The sequence below is a fragment of the Rhipicephalus sanguineus genome, chromosome 5 (assembly GCF_013339695.2).
Source record: "Rhipicephalus sanguineus isolate Rsan-2018 chromosome 5, BIME_Rsan_1.4, whole genome shotgun sequence".
NCBI classification, from domain to species: domain Eukaryota; kingdom Metazoa; phylum Arthropoda; class Arachnida; order Ixodida; family Ixodidae; genus Rhipicephalus; species Rhipicephalus sanguineus.
Window position 1 is genome coordinate 193,494,274 of NC_051180.1, and position 16,555 is coordinate 193,510,828.

The 16,555-nt window shown below is 50.2% G+C and overlaps 1 protein-coding gene across 3 annotated transcripts in view; it reads left to right on the plus strand.

The window, feature by feature from the left end:
* The window catches only part of LOC119394543 (cytoplasmic aconitate hydratase), a 486,597-nt gene that overhangs the window by 454,063 nt on the left and 15,979 nt on the right, over positions 1-16,555 (plus strand). The window lies entirely within an intron of this gene.

Consider the following 16,555-nt stretch of genomic DNA (forward strand, 5'->3'; position numbering starts at 1 on the left):
CTGGCCAAATCTTGCACGAATATCAGCTGGCTGCTATTGCTTGTCACTTCGTTCCTACTTTTATCAACGACAGGGCCTGCTGGTCCAGTGAACTGTGCACAGTCAAAGCAGCATGGTGGGCAAACTTGACAGCATTTATTGAAGGCTCACAGCAACATATCTTCAGATGTAGGATGTGTTTGCACATATTCTTGTACACCACCTGAAAGAAATACTATTTATACATAGTGAGTGAGAAGTAAAGCAATAAAGACCCATCCAGCAAAATTGTTGAATGGCGCAAACAGGACAGGGGCTAAATTAAGAGACACACCTTATGCTCCTCCTTTGGTCCCTGTCCGGTTTGTGCAATTCAACACTTTTGATCGTGCCCAATTGTCAGCACCTCAGTCACCTTAGTCGGAGCAGTAAGGTCGAAGTGACGCAGGATTGGTGGTGAGGTTTGTAGACAGCGCAACTCTTGACAGGCATTGTCATAAGCGGACGACCAAGCATAACTTTTCGAGTCGCTCTACAGAAGCTGATTCAAGAGAGCGCTGATGGTCGCAAAATTCTGAATGAAGCGGTGAAAGTAGGAGCAGAGGCCAAGGAAGTTGCGAAGTTCGTTTAGGGACGCAGATTTAGGAAAGTTAGCAACTGCCCGAAGCTTGGTGGTGTAAGGAAGAACACAGTGTTTGACTTAGTATCGAAGCTTGGGCGTGTTGGTTAGACATCGGAGGGGAAACAGCGCAAGAGAAGACGAGGACAAGAAAGGCGACGCACACAGAGCGCTGACTTACAACACTTTATTGGTAGAAAGGGAAGGATGAATATTTATACACTTCGCTGACATGCGCCACCACCGGGGCAAATGACGATTTTTTGAACATTATACATAGAGCAAGCACCACTGCGCACACGGGCGTATCACTCATGGTCTTTTAGATATGATATTTCATGAGATTAAAGTGCTATCGAAGGAGAGCTGATGCAACTGCTATCGAACTTTCTGATGAAATCTGCCTCGATGATTTCGCGCGTCAACTGTAAATTATGCCTAGCCAGGACCTCGCTTTTTTCAAAGATGGGCGCGCAGCCACAGTCACGACAATGAATGCCCAAGTGGCCTTGAACCGTGTTGTGCACATTGTTGTGGTGCTCTCTCAGACGGTCATTTAAGCACCTACCAGTCTGTCCCACGTATTTCTTCCCACAGGACAGAGGAATCACGTATACCACGCCAGTGGTACAGGGCACAAACTGCTTTTTGTGTTTCACGGGACAGCCATTACGGCTGCCACTCGAAGCAAACTTGCAAAGCTTGGACAACTTCTCCGGCGCTGAAAACACTACCTTAACGCCAGCACGTTGCCCTACCCTTTTAAGTTTGTGGGACAGATCATGTATGTAAGGAAGTACAGCAAGTTTTTTTCTTTTCAACATGCGCACCTGGTACACGGTCATTTTCACCACGTCCGATTTGTTTTAACAGCTTTTCCGCCACAGCCGAAACCAGAGCCTTCGTATACCCTGCAGATACCAAGCGGCTAACCTGGGCGTCAAAACTTTTTTGCATGGAATGCGGACACGACCTTCTAAGGGCATTGACGAGGCACCCATTCGCTATTCCTCTTTTTACTAACTTTGAATGAGCGGAATGGAATGGCAGAAGTGGTTTTAGGGCTGCTTCGGAACTGCAAAACAAGACAACCATAAACACATATAACTAAAAACGAGCGTCTTCATATTCAATATCGTGTGAAAAGGAGAAAATGACACTACATGCCCGTCTTTTCCATTGAAAACCATCTTATGTTAACGTTTTCTGCCTAACTTCACAACGCGTAATTGTATTATACAATTCAACAGCTCTGAAAAAAAATTAAGCACAGCCCCATGCTGGAATAACATAGTAGCTAAAGTTTGCTTCCAGAATACAAAGAGTGTCCCATATTACTGCGATTGGGTATTTCAATCGGTTACTGGCCAAACACCAGCTCTGCATGGCGTAACTGGTATAACCAAATCAGCGTGACCCCGATATTGAATCATAAAATAAGAAACCCTTTTAAAACTGTCGTTGGGCAAGATAAGCATAAAAGTTATCGCATCTGCTGTTCTTATCCTTTCATCTTCATCATCATCAGTTTGTGGATGTCTGCTGCAGGACACCTTGCCACCTAATTTTATTGCCTCCAAACTCCGTCTCTCAGTATCCATTCAGTTACTCGCCTTTTCCACCTGTTGTCTAAGCTACGCATCGCATGCCAGTTAAGCCCAACTCTACTTCTTTATCTCAACTGACGTCACCGTGGTTGCCATTTTGGAGTAAAGGCTGGTTGAAATGCTCGCTGGAGCAAGAAACCGTGACATCGGATTAGCGCTGGTGCCCCCTCGCGTGCCTTTGTGTTCCCCCGTGGCTCGGCTGGCGAAAGCGGGGAGAGCACAATAGAACGCGGAGACCGAAAGACTCTGTCCTCCTCTGCACTGACACTTTCTAATGAGATGAAAAGTCACGGTGGGTGCTATGTTGGAGTACACGGCGCAGAGAACCTGTCTGTGACGTCACTTGAAAATTATGTATAGAACATTCTCTACACGACTGTGCAATGTGAGTGTCAAGTTTTCTGTACATGAATTCAGTCGTGTAAATCATCAAAAGTTCTCGCAATTTTGTTAATATTTTCTTTGCAAAAGATTGTGGAGATAGGTTTGCGAGACGCTTACCCTACGAGGCGACCGGCAAGGGACGCGACGTTCCCCACTGCCGCAGCGAACAAAGACGCTACGGCCGGGTTCGTCGATTCTCCGGCACGGCGCAGAAAAGGCACTCGAGGCAGGAGGTCAACAAACAACACGGGTTTATTAACCCAAGATGCATCACAGTACGACAGTCACGGGCTTGCAGCCCGTAAGGGGAACTCCGCAAGACCGATGCCAGCGGCGCTACGACTATCACACAAAGGGCAGCAGTCGAGCACACGAACGAGAAGCCGCCTGCTAGAGCAGCGCGTCAACCTCTCATGCTAGCCTGAGAGCATCTGACGCGGGCAAGCCCGCGCCAGACAGAAGCGAGCTCAAGGGGGAAGGGGGTTGTCACTGGCGGCCAATGAGGAGAGGCGTTGCGCAGTGACGTAAGCTAGCTTGGTGGCGTGAGCATGTGAGCATGTCGAGGCATGTCCGGACGCGTGCCCGCGCGCCGGGAGGCTGACGCATGGCTTGCACCAGACAAAGAGGCCTGGCGCTGCCGCTGCGGTCGCCATACCGCCGATTAACGGCGGTTCCCGGCGCTCGAGCCGCGCGGGGCCAACACGCGCGCTAGCTGGGGAACGAGGCGCCAAAGGGAAGGGCGCGCTCGATTCCCACATTCCCCCCTCCTAAAGACCGAGGCCAGCCTGTGAAAGAGGCTGTCCGAGGCCAAGTGGCAAGGTCAGCTCAGCCGCAAGGGGGCTGGCCAACGGGGCAAAGTCCAACAGGGGGGTGTCGTCTTCCCGGAGGTACAAGTCCATAGGTCGGCCATGGCCACGCAAAAGTTCCACCGAAAGTTCCACCACAAGGGAGAGCCCACTGCCGTAAGAAGGTCCGCAGCCCAGGAGGAACGGGGAAGACTGCACAAGGGCGGGCAGCCGGCCCGCTTGATGTTCGCCGGACTGGAGAGGTTGGCAGCCGGGAACGTGCGAGGCGTGGCTGCCAGTTGCGTGCGGCAGCCAACCGCCGAAAGTCGCTGGGACGGGGGCCACACAGGAACGGCAGGCAGGAACAGCAGGCAGCCAGGAACGGAAGCCGGAGCGACCACGCTCGGGCCTGGGCCAAAGCTTGAGTGGGCGGACCAGCCGCCGAGGGCGGCTGCCGAAGCTGCCAGGTGGGTAAGGCAGGGTGATGGTGTCTGCAGGCCAGAAGGCAGGAACGCAGGCCACAGCTGGGAGGACCAGGGAACGGCAGGCCATCAGGTCTGGAACAGGCTGGTGGCGCGGTAGGCGCAGGGAGACGACGGGGCGATGCAGGAGTGGACAGAAATGCCCCCGGCATAGCCGGCTTGCCAAAAAGGGGTGCCTGCCTGACAGTGCTGCCCAACAAAGGGAGCGCTTGCCAGGTTATGGCTTGGACAACACGTCAGAGGGTATTTTCGGCCAAGAGGGCCTTCTACTACTTCTAGACGTGTGCCGCCGCAACTTAGCGGTTATTCTCCATTCACTGTCATGGTATGGAATAAAGTCCAGCTACCTGTCAGTGGGAGAAAGGTTGCTTAAGTGCGCTTCCGCAGGTTGTACCGATGGCGTGGCTTGGAGCCAGCCTTCTCACGGTTTTCCTGCGGTTGTGTGACCGCTTCCCCCTCTCCCAAATCGCTGCTGCGGGCAGCGAAAGGGTTTGGGGGCGGCTGCATGAGCCCGGGGGACTTGCCCGCACGAGACTTCACGCCTTGCCACACGGGGAGTGAAGAGCGTCACGTTTAATGCCTGGCCGGGTAGCAGAGCGGCACAACTTTTAGAAAGTCTTACGGCCCCTCGCATGTCCGGCCAACCGCGAGTCGTGGAAATAGCCGAGGGTGGCTTTCCTTAGACTGCGGGGTACCCCCACCTTAAAAGACTCCTTGGGAGCTTCCTCTGGTGGGATGTGGAGCGCAGGAGAACTCCGCCGGCGACAAACAGATGCGAATCCAACGTGCCCGCAGCAATACCAGACTGCGTAAACGGCACACGGCGCCGACAGCAATACCAGACTCAATACGCGCCCGCTCCTTGGGAGCACGGCTCTTGGAGCCCACAACGGATCGCACTGCTGTGCCTTTGGTAGCTCTTCTCTGCTTAAGAGGATACCGGCTGAAGTGACGTGCTCACCCGAGGCGATCGACTCGAAAGTCAATTCGCCGTCGGGGTTCGCTCCTTTCGACGCATTGGAGCCAGAGGTCCCGCCGTCTACTCGATGCGATTGCTCTCGGGAGTGGCGAACACAAGTGTCACACCGAAACGGGGGCACGCAGCAAGGCGTGAGCCACGACGTTTGAACTCCCTTTCCGGTAGCGCACAACGAAGTTGTACCGCTGCAAAGTCAACGCCCAGCGCGCGAGGCGGCCCGAGGGCTCGCGCAAGCGCTTAAGCCAGACTAGCGCCATGGGGTTCGTTTCCTCCACCAATGGCACTCCATCGACATAGCAGACAAGCTTCCGGCGAGCGAAATCTCGAGTGGCGTCCCGAACTTAAAAGGCAGCTGTAGCCACTACGAGGGTTGCAAGCGTTTGTAGGGCGCCGAAAGGGACGACCCCGTAGCCACCGCTTGGGAAGTCATTCACGATACCCGTGCGCGCGAGAAAGACGCGACCGAGAATCACGGGCAGCGAAAGACCAGGGAGATGCACAAAGCGCTGTCGGCGCGCGCGATTCTCCCAGCGCACAACCAACCGCGAAGCACCGCACGAAACAACGGTGCTGCTCTCGAGATGGAAGGCAATGTTTTGCCTGGAGCCGTGCCGCAGTTGTGTACAGCGGCTCCGAGGCAGGCGCCGCCGTTGTAGGGTCGTGCGCCTGTTCTCCGCCATGCACGCCAGGCCCAAGGGGTCAATAAACGGCACAGCGAAGAGTAGGGTTTCCGCACCGACGGATGCATGATGCCTCATGCGACAGGCAAACGAATCGACAACGGAGCACGGTGGCTCACATTTGCCGAAGGCGTCGCCAGCCAAGGCGCGCATGAGGAAAATGATCGTCGGAAAACGCGGACGACAGTGTCGCCTATGCGAGCTGGCTCGCGGACGACACTGTCAACCCTTCACGCTCGTGACAACGATGGGCCAGCGAGCGTGTGAATGCCAGCACCATGTGGGCTAGGAAGGGACGCTCCGGTGCGGCGGTTTGGTCACTCAGCTGCGCTGCTAACAAAGGAAGGCCAGCGAGCGGAGACGACGCGTTGGAGGGGCCCGAAAGCACGTGCTCCGCGTGTGTCTCGACCAGCTGAGAAAACCCGAAACTGGCTAGGCTAGGGCTGCAGTCCACATTCGAGCGGTCATCACCAAAGGAGGCCCAAAACGGGATCTCTCCCGGTGGCCGAAAGCCGAGGGCCGCTAAGGCGAGCTTTCCTCGTGCTGCCGGCGTCGTCCGCATCGAACGAGATCAAGTCCGTCGCCAGGGGATCGAGCAGGAACGAGCGCCTCGAGGGGGACTGCTCTGATGCCATGCCGAAACCAAGTTGCGCGACGTTCTCCACTGCCGCAGCGAACAAAGACGCTACGGCCGGGTTCGTCGATTCTCCGGCACGGCGCAGAAAAGGCACTCGAGGCAGGAGGTCAACAAACAACACGGGTTTATTAACCCAAGATGCATCACAGTACGACAGTCACGGGCTTGCAGGCCGTAAGGGGAACTCCGCAAGACCGATCGAGTACGCTTGCCAGCGGCGCTACGACTATCACACAAAGGGCAGCAATCGAGCACACGAACGAGAAGCCGCCTGCTAGAGCAGCGCGTCAACCTCTCATGCTAGCCTGAGAGCATCTGACGCGGGCAGGGTTGCCGTTGGGTAGATTTGAAAAGGAGCCAGAATTCAAGCTAAAAGTAGCCAAAGTAGCCAGGTCTTTTAATCTTATCGCCAAACTTGTAGCCAAATGGCAGAAAAGCGGTATTATGAAAAGAGGTTTTATCATTGAACAATATATAATACCATTTTGTGTCAGCAATAAAATAGCATACGAGCACAGTTATTTTCTCCTTCATGCTTGGTCTTCAAGCTGTAAGCAAGTTGCAAATAAATGAACATATTATAAGTTCCGTGCACCTGTATACATTTTATATAGAATAGATATAGTAATTGCCAGAGAGACAGTAAGATTGAAACATTCCAGCCAACCAGTCAGTAGGAATACTAATGGCAGAAGGTTGGGCTTGAAGTCTGCGACTTCAAGCACGACCAGCTTCAAGTAGCAATATCCGCTTGAAGATGACCGGTCCAGCTTCTTTTTGTAGCGGATCTCTGTGTCTGTCAAGTTCACCCGAAAACACGCGCCGTGCATCAGCACTACAAAACTGGCTCGTAGCGTCAGCATCGATGGCGGGCAGCGTACGTGAACAGCGTGCTAGGCACGCGTTTGCCAACATGCACGCAACTTCGTCAGTTTGATCTTAGCCAAAAGGCGTACTTAAATTTCATCTTTAATTTATTTGTAAGTTATATTTCCAATTTCTTAATTTTTATTTAAATTCTTAAAACCACCGAATTCATGGCCTATCCCCCATAGTGGGTGTGAGACACTGAGTGGGCGAACAAGAACTTCATCATTCCGTCTCGGCAGGCGCACCGCGCGGTGCGTTCGGGTGCCTCGATGAGCACCAGACTCATGGCGGGGCTAGGACACGCGCTTATACACTGGCTGACACGTCAGAAAAGCTTGGAAACAAAGGGTAGTCGTCAGGCTTGCTTGGTATTTTATCTGCAGATAATGAGAAAAATGGCTACTGAATGCGCTAAAATAGAGGTTCAAAGTAGCCAGAAAGTAGCCATGGCGCCAACCTGAAATTTTTGTCGCCAGACTGGGTCGTAAAGTAGCCAATTTGGCGCAAAGTAGCCACCAACGGTAACCCTGGACGCGGGCAAGCCCGCGCCAGACAGAAGCGAGCTCAAGGGGGAAGGGGGTTGTCACTGGCGGCCAATGAGGAGAGGCGTTGCGCAGTGACGTAAGCTAGCTTGGTGGCGTGAGCATGTGAGCATGTCGAGGCATGTCCGGACGCGTGCCCGCGCGCCGGGAGGCTGACGCATGGCTTGCACCAGACAAAGAGGCCTGGCGCTGCCGCCGCGGTCGCCATACCGCCGATTAACGGCGGTTCCCGGCGCTCGAGCCGCGCGGGGCCAACACGCGCGCTAGCTGGGGAACGAGGCGCCAAAGGGAAGGGCGCGCTCGATTCCCACAAGATATACAGTTGAACCCGTTTATAACGAACTCGAAAGTGTCGCGAAAAGTGGTCGTTATATCAGTAGTTCGTTGTATATGGACTTGCCCTTAAAAACGTGCGCTTAGCGGCCAAGCCGCTTTTTTTTTTTTCTTTGCACTTTTATTAAAGTGCTAACAACCCCTTCGGTGACAAGCTAAGCCTTTTCGCGTCGTGAAGCGACGCCTGCTGCGTGCTCACGAGTGAATTAACCGCCTTTGCAATGAGCTGACACCATTTCACCGAAGCGCGGTACCGCAACGTGGAGCCGATCATCCCTGGCTAGTTGCGTGCAGCGCGTCGCCTACTCGGCTCGCGAAGATACTGCCGGGCCGCTTGCTGTATGCCGTATGTGCGCGTTTGTACGTTCTTCGTGCTTGCTTCACTCCGGACCGTGCACGGGTGTGGCGACTAGCCTCTTCGTTCAACGCGGCGAAAAGGCATTTTGCAAGCAACGCGCACACGACGTCTCCGCGATGCTCTCGCAGCCCTGCACGACGATGCGCGGCGCACTTGAGTTGTCACCTAGTCAAACACGCAGTATACGCTCGCTGTCAGTGCATCGACGTTTCTCGGTGCCCGCGCCGCTCAACAACAGCGAGCTACTTTCGTTTCTACAAAGGCACGCGCACTTTAAAGCGGTCTCGCACGACGCGGCGGCGGCGAACTTGCCAACGGCAGCATGGCGCGCTCGTACCGCCGTCAATCCGCAGTGTACGGCGTACGCCACACGCGCAGCTGAGCAGATATCTACAGATGACTGTGATAATAGGTTGTCGGCCATAAGTCATAATGGCACATTCATCAACGGCCGCCACCTGGCCTTCGCTCTTTTCTGATGCTTATCCGCGAAGGCATCGCCGTAATCGCGCGGAAGTCGTAATCACCGATCGACCGGTCTCTGCCGTTACCGAAAAGACGGACGACCTTTTGCGGCACATTGTGGCGTCGACGAGTTTAGGGACGCTGTGAACCTTTTTACGATGGAAAGTTATGGCGGTTATCACTTCTTGCGTTCCAAGGCATTGTTTGGTTCATCGCAGGCGGTCGTAGCTGCAGAGAACGGCGTCAAGAAAGGTTACCGTGCGAAAGCTGACCGCAAGGCTTCATGCTGCCTGCTATTTTTTTTTCCTCACTGCCATTCTGCCACTGAAGAAACGCCTGGAAAGTGAGCGACCTCGCTCGCAGCGTCCGAAATCTGCGTGCGGTGCTCACCGATCTGGGATATCTTAGTCGCGAGTAAACTGGAGCGGGGCACGCGCGAGCGCGCGCCCCTGTCACGCTTTAGAAGGGATGTTTTAACTTTTTTTCGCTTCGTATGCGCCATATTTTTACCGCGACCGTATCTGAAGTGTTCGTTGTAAAAGTAGGAGGCTTTGAATAATGTTCGCTATATGGGGACGCAGCTTCAATGGTTAGCATAGGAAAATCGTAAGTGCACCCAAATATGGTCGTTATCACCAATAGATCGTTATATGTGGGATCGTTATAAGTGGGTTCGACTGTAGTTGTCGAAAATCCAAATGAGCTTTTCTATTTTTTTATTTTAACCTTTGGGACTAATATTGTCACAAGCCGCGGTGCCACGCAGTGATGTATCTCTCAGCCGAACTCCGGTCGCCGGTCAGCAGTGACAGGTTCGCAATTTCATATCCGAGAAAGTCACAGGTAGCAGTGCGAGAATACACACTCTCGAATGGAAGAAAACAAAACATTTCATGCAACGACTAACCAACAGCCGGAATACAAACACAACGAACATGCGAAGCCGCCTACGTTAAGAGCCACAAACTGAGAGAGTATCAAATACTGTGCGTCCGCCGCAGTGGTATAGCGGTTACGGTGCTCGACTGCTGACCAGAAGGTCGCGTATTCGATCCCGGCCGCGGCGGTCGCATTTCGGTGGAGGCGAAATGGTAGAGGCCCGTGTACTTAGATTTAGGTGCACGTTAAAGAACACCAGATGGTCGAAATTTCCGGAGCCCTTCACTACGGCGTCTCTCATAATCATATCGTGGTTTTGGGACGTAAAACCCCAGATATTATTATTATTATTATCATCAAATACTGTGCAGAACTTATCAGCAGGAGCTGTAAATCAATGACAAAAAAAGTCAAACGCCATATTTGTAAACAAAGGCAGGCGCCGGCTCGGGCGGTGGAGGGTGAAGGCAAAAAGAGTGCATCTACCAACGAGCCTCTCCATGAAGAGTTGTGCGCGCAATCTGTGAATCGGCAACTAGAATTCGTCCAACGGAGGATAAAATAATTTTTGAAAACAATCTTTAGTGTGTGTGCGTGTGTTCCTTTCTTTTTTTTTTTTGCTTGCGTTGATCGAGTGAAAACGGCGATTAGATTCCGCGTCATCTGCTCTGCTCCGCATGATAGTGTTTTCTGCAGTGATGTTCCGTACTACGCCCAAGAATTCCCAATCTGGGACATGAGAATTCATTATTTCGGGCATTTTCCCCTGCGTGCTTCAAACTGTCACAGCATATTTCCCTGCACAACCTGGCATGTTTCCCTGCATGTTTACGACTATTAAAATCATGAGTACCGCCTGCGCTGAAAAGAATGGCCTTCCTAACTCGTTTGCTCTAAGTATGATGTTCATACGTGGGTTTCGAGTCTAACACTGAGAGAGAACTAGAAATCACTCCGTATAATTATCATAAAACCAATCTTAAGGGTTTGCGTGCTGCATGCGCGAGAACCGTTCGCACAACTCAAAAGCGCACAGCGACCGCTGTGTTTTGGTCATCATAGACAAATTTCACCATTTTTAAGATTCTCTAAAGTATCCCATAGATTCCTATTTTTCCTGTCTTCCAAAACGACGGCTGAAAATTTCCTGCGCGAAACATCGCTGGTTTTCTGCCCGGAATCGCAACCATCCGAGCGCTCTCGGTCGGCATGAAGGGGGTGCCCAACACAGCTTCGCTGGTCAGCCACCTTCACAGGCGGCGATGTTGCTAGTACAGTACAGTTGTAAATAATATGTGTTTACGCATAAGCCTGGATATACTGTACACACGAAAACTATTTGACAGTCACTTAGACAGAAAAGAGGAATAAGAAGAAAGCACTCACCGACGCTCGGATTACGCAGAGCACCGATGAAACGTGCGAAGCCAGGGACAGGGCGCCAGGACCAAAGGCGCAAGAACTAACGGTCACTTGGCTCGACAGAATTCAAACACGGCGAAGTAACTCCACAAGCAACAGGCCTCTCCTTTCCAGTGCCCGGGGACACTAGGCGCGATAGCACACGTGCGGGAGATGTTGTCTTGGCGAGACGCCGCGTTGTCGCGCGCGAGGGCAGTAGGAGACAAGTCAGCCTCTTTTTCGTCACTTGAGCTTGAGCTAATCACGTTTGACAGGCGGCTAGAAAGCAGCAGAGCGCGAAACGGTTGAGAGCCAGAAATACCGTGAACTATCGAATCGATTTTTTAAAACTTCTACGGAACTGGTTAACGAAAAAGGGTGGTGGCATCCCTTTATCCCTCCCTTGACCACGGCGGCCAACCAGAGTGTAAGTACTCGTAGGCCACAGCCCACCGGGCAGGGCCTAAACGGAAAACCAATTAGATATTACGAAAAACAACAGCTTTCCTTCCTTCTCGTCAACACGTGGCCATGCACAATGTCAGGAGCCGACGCCATGTGCAGAATTTATTGCTCACACATTCCGCGCTGCAGCGGCATCGTCGGCCAGCAAAAGTGCCGTCGCCTCCAACTTGGCGCAAACCAGGCTATTGGGGTTTCGCCTCTGCAGCGTGTTCCCGTTGCTGGCCGGTGTCATCAAACAGTGCCGCCTGCGCTTCAGACCCCCGCAGTGAGGTCTGTCTACTGGCCGAAAGCCCGGAGTTCAAAAACAAGACCGCGGCGGCCGTGGTCCAGATCTCAGACCAGAGGGAAGGCGGCGCGCAACTGCCCGCGTGGCGCCACACCGCAGCCGACACAACTGCCCGTAATGCACTCCAAACACAGCGGGAGGTGTCCGGCACCAGTCCCCGCTCCGAAATCCGACCCCTCTCGGCATTCTGCGACCTCGCGTTTCGCCCCTTGGTGCGAAGGCGCTCTCGCCCCCAGCACTCAACACAAAAAGAAAAGCTGAGCGGCTGCCGTCGGCGACCGAAAGAGACAGGGCATTCACCCCTGAAAACGTAAACACGTCGGCATCCTTAGGGCGCACCACCGTATTAGTAATAAAATGATAAAAAATGTAATAAAATAAATAAATAAAAATAAAAGTAATAAAAAATGCGAGAGCATCCTCATGCTTAAGATCTTCGTTGTTCCGGTCATGCGTGCACGAGGTTGGTTCCAGCTTTCAGGACCAGCTAAGCAGGCTGAGTACCCCAGCCATTTGCTGAACACTATTTGCAAAAAACTCATCCCAGCGATAAAAGGCACAGAAAGAATTCCCAGAAGGTTACAAAGTGAAAAAAGGAAGCTTGCAGTTCTCCCATATGTTCATAGGTTGTCCCATGGCTTGAAGAACGTAGCAGCGGGATATGGTGTAACCTCGGTGTTTACAGCATCCAACAAGCTGTCAAAGTAGTGCCGACGACTTCGAGAGATGGTGGAGTCCAGCACTGCGTAGAGTAAGAACAGCTGCCAGATGAAACACAGCCAACGTTACCGATCTTGCAAAACAGCAGTGGTATACCAGGTTCCGTTCAGCTGTGGCAGATCTTATGTTGGGCAATCTGGAAGGTGTATAAACACCAGGTTGAGGGAGCATGACTCTGCTTTGCGTAGTTCAGGACGAACACATCTGGTGGATCATTGCAGGTCTTGTGGGTACGTGTCACATGTATAAAAGCAGACGCGCTGTACCGCTTGTCAAATTACTCGACAGCCGACGACTGTTCACGCAGCTGTCAGTTTAGCGTGAATCGCTCGAAACGTTGTCTTGTGATTTTTCGGGCGCAGGTTCGCCCAGAGATAAAATTAAGTTTGAACAAGCCAACTGCTTCCTTCAACGTCACGACCACATGACAATATTTACGTCGGTGGGCTGCTGTATATGTTTACATGTAGAGCATTTGATGCGGGCACACGGACCAGATATTTGCATAGTCATTATTTTGATTTTTCCACAAACTAGACTATTTTTGAAATTTTTGTCGTGCTTGTAACGGCATTATATTAATGAGAACTAACAGACATCAATGCCAAGGAAAGTATAGGGGGTATTATTTGTAGTAATTAGAGCATAAATGTGAAGAAAGTAAAGTGGACGAAAAGATAACTTACCGCCGGCAGGGACCGAACCTGCGACCTTCGCATAAGGCGTCCGATTCTCTACCATTGAGCTACGGCGGCGGTCATCTCCCCGTCTACTTTATAGGGTATATATGTGGATGGAAACTTAGGAGTGTCAGTCAGCGCCAGTCGCAGCCATGGCGGCGAGTGTGGAACACTCTTTTTTCTGCCTTTTTGGCGTCACGTAGCACGTGATCTATATACGAGCAGGCAGCTGACCAATAATCCCTCGCATACTATCTGAAGGCATCATGTCTGCCAGAACGAGACCCTCGCTATGAGTTAAGGAAAGATTACTTTTAAGGGCTAGTTTTTCTTTGTTACAAAGAAAAACGAGCCCTTAAAAGTAATCTTCTTTGTAACGGCATTGTCACTGTTTGTACAACTATACTTCACTATGTATTTCTGTATGTTGGCTACCGTTTTCGGGTTTCCTTGCCATTGTGTATTTACTCCCATATCATAGCAATAAGTGTGGTTAAGGCAATCGAAGCACAAAGAAAAATTGCGAAACTGATGAATTGTCACAAATTCGGCTTTGTACACCACGCGGCCACCGTTGAAGTGGCTGATGTGAGGGCCTCGTGACACATAGTGCGGCCTGCGGGAAGAAAGGGAAGTTCGCCTCCGCTTTCAGCGAGGAGGCTTACAGGACTTTATTCACGAAAGAAACTTGTTTGTTTAAATGTGACGCACTTTTTTTGCACTGTGTTGTGAACTATGTCGTGCCTAAGTGCTATCTTCCAACTAAAATAAAAATAATAAGTAAACGAGAGGCATTGCATTTAGTAATAACATCTAAGAAAGGGAAAAAGACAACCACCCATTTGTAGCACGAAGCCACAAGGAAATCCCTTTCTTAACCCTTCCGCCACCTTGCGGGCTTCCGCAGAACTGATTTTCAGTAATAACATCTCTACAGATACTCACGCTTGTGGCTTGCTACACAGCAACAAAAGAACTGCTAAATTGGATGCTGACAAGAGGCACACCTGTCCTGAAAAACAGAACTGTGCTGCGTAGAGTGTGGAGTACAGTGCACCAAAACGTGTGACTCTAGTACCTCGGATTGGCAGCACCCTCCCTAGCTTATCGATGTTGAGATGTGGTGACCTGTGTCAGAGGCACTGGCTAGACACTGCTCTCGTTTGGCAGTTGTGTCTGTGTACCATGCGATATTAAAAAGGAATTCACAAAAACTGCAGGTAGTTCAGCCATCTGACCAATGGCACCTGCAGATCATTCTATTTATTGCCTGGCTCTTTTTAGTTGCAGCATTAAAGCTGTGTTATATTGAAACTGCAAGTAAAAGTGCTTTATTTATTTATTTTATTTTCAAATACTGCAGCCCAATGCGTGGCTATTGCAGGGATGGGGTACATACAATAGGAAAGAATAACAGCAACATCACAACAAGTTCTTCAACAGAACAAATATCGTCACCTCCTAAGCGCCACCGGGTACAGAATGATAAAAATAGGACATTAATGTCATTCAAGTGCCTCCAAAAAATCTGATATATTCATTTCACGAACCGAACCAGGCAGTAAACAATAATTTTCTGGAAAAAAAAGTGCATTTGAACATATTAGTACGTGTGAAAAACGGCCTTATGTTAAGATTGTGACCATATCTTGTTCGCAGAGCATTATGGCAGTTTTCAGAGCACGATGTAATTATCATTAGATAGCCGGCATGACGAGTGAACAAAAAAGTGCAAAAGTTTCAAAGAGTCGATATCACGCCTTGCGCACAGTGGAGATAACTTCAAAGATTTCATTGCAGATGAGGGCGAAAAATCATGGTCATAGCGATGAAAAATGAAGCGAACAGTTTTCTTTTGAACAGATTCATCTTTATTCACGTCACACACTTAGTATGGATTCCGCACCCACGAAGGGTACTCTTATATAGGGCGAATCAGTGTCTTGTACATTAGTAATTTGGTGGATTTTGGAGATGTAGATGACGTACGTCTTAAGTAACCTAATTTTTTTAATGTTTTAGATGTAATGTAATGTATGTGATGTGAGCATTGCACGATGTTTGTGAACATAACACCAAGGTATTTGTATGTCTGTGCTCGGGGAACTGTGATGTTTTTGAAGGAGTACGCATATTGCGATGGAGAATGGCTGTTCGTGAAAGACAAAACTACGGTTTTTTGAAAGTTTATGCACATCTGCCAATCCGAGAACCAAGAACAAAACTGCGCGAAAGAATCCTGAAGTATGACGTGATCATAAGGAGAATTACCTGGCAAAGTACACAGTCGTCGGCGTAGAGACGAACTTGGGACCTAATATTGCTGGGAAGGTCATTTATAAAAATAAAAAATAACGGGGCCCAGAACGGAGCCCTGTGTGACACCAGATGTAACTTTTACTGCTGAGGATGATTTGGAATTGAATTAGAGGAATTGAGAGCGTGAGTTTAAAAAGCTTGCTATCCAGTCAATAAATTACGGATTATTTAAAACTACAGTAAAAGCTCATTAATTCTGATTTCACGGCGCTGGAAAAACCCTCTGAATTAACCGAATGCCAAATTACCGAATGTATCAAAAAAAGAATAAATAAATGTCTATTACATCATTTCACTTTCATTTTCTTGAGGAGTACGCAAATTCATTAGTTATTTTGCATAAGAGCAGTGCAAAAGCCGCATTTTTCGTCATTTGCGAATTCCTTCACAATGTGAACGTGGCTCAAGAACCTCAAGCCTTCATCCAAAACATGCTCTGAACCCATTCCTTATTACGTATAGCAATGCGATTGTAAAAGACGACCATGCCATTCTGAAAGCCAGCGGCCGTTTCGGCCGTCCGCGAGTGCCGTTTTCGCTCCTTTGCATCGCATATTTGCGGAGCTCGGCGCGTTCCGAGCTTCGTCCGAATTAACCAGGTTGCGGCCAGATGGGACCGAATTAACTAGAGTTTGATGCCATTAAACCGTACACATGCTTGCCGGGACCAGAGAACACGTCCTAATTATTATCCAATTTTCGGAATTAGAGAATGTCGAATTAAGGAGCTTTTACTGTACCTCTAGTTTACCTAGAAGCTTGCTTTGTAAAATGGTATCGAAAGCCTTCGAGAAATCTATAAATAATGCATCAATTTGATTACCAATGTATAAATTACTAATAATATCATGCGAAAATTCCACTAGTTGCGCTATTGTGCTGAAGCCGCGACGAAATCCATGTGTGCTGGACAGAAGATTATTCGATTCAAGAAACTCAGTTACGTGTTTATGAATGATGTGTTCGAGCAGCTTTCTGAAATTGGAAGTAAGTGATATGGGTGTTTAGTTGGAGAGGAGTTGTCTGTTTCCTGATTTGAAGACAAAGATTTGTTAAAAATGATGGTCAAAGAACGTGAACACCAG